General features: G+C 43.7%; 1 non-coding gene across 1 annotated transcript; it reads left to right on the forward strand.

The window, feature by feature from the left end:
• Positions 1-202: 202 nt before the first annotated feature.
• On the forward strand, positions 203-284 carry trnal-aag. Its single transcript has one exon. It is a non-coding gene; the product is annotated as a tRNA-Leu (tRNA).
• The last annotated feature ends 249 nt before the right edge of the window (positions 285-533 follow it).

The raw sequence follows: 533 nt of genomic DNA on the forward strand, positions 1-533 counted from the left end.
CTAAGTTTATACGATGGAAGAAAGAGCAACATCAGATAAATTAAGATTTTTAAAAAGAGAATCAAAAAAAGATGAAGGACGCAAGAGCAACATGAGATACATAAAGATTTTAAAGAAGAAAATGAAAAAGAAGACTAAAATACAAGGAAGTGCAGACGCTCTAGGTAACTGACGAGAAAGTGTGAATAGTTTGCCAGAGCTGGGTAGTGTGGCCGAGCGGTCTAAGGCGCTGGATTAAGGCTCCAGTCTCTAAGGAGGCGTGGGTTCAAATCCCACCACTGCCATCTTTATTGAGCTTGTTTGCGCAAGCTATCACATGTTCTGCTTTATTTCAGGGTTTTTACTTTCATGTCGCCCATGCAAGGGAGAAAAGAAGCAATGTTGTGTGTCACGGATGGGGTTCCAACTCAATAGTGTAGTCCATCGCCTTAACCAACCAGCCACCAAGTCCTGTGCTCCACGCGGTGGCAGTTGCACCTCCTACCGGTGGTTGTTCATGTCAAATCCTTGATAGAAGAAAGCCAGGATGGTCT

The sequence above is a fragment of the Oncorhynchus gorbuscha genome, unplaced genomic scaffold (assembly GCF_021184085.1).
Source record: "Oncorhynchus gorbuscha isolate QuinsamMale2020 ecotype Even-year unplaced genomic scaffold, OgorEven_v1.0 Un_scaffold_21101, whole genome shotgun sequence".
Classification (NCBI taxonomy): domain Eukaryota; kingdom Metazoa; phylum Chordata; class Actinopteri; order Salmoniformes; family Salmonidae; genus Oncorhynchus; species Oncorhynchus gorbuscha.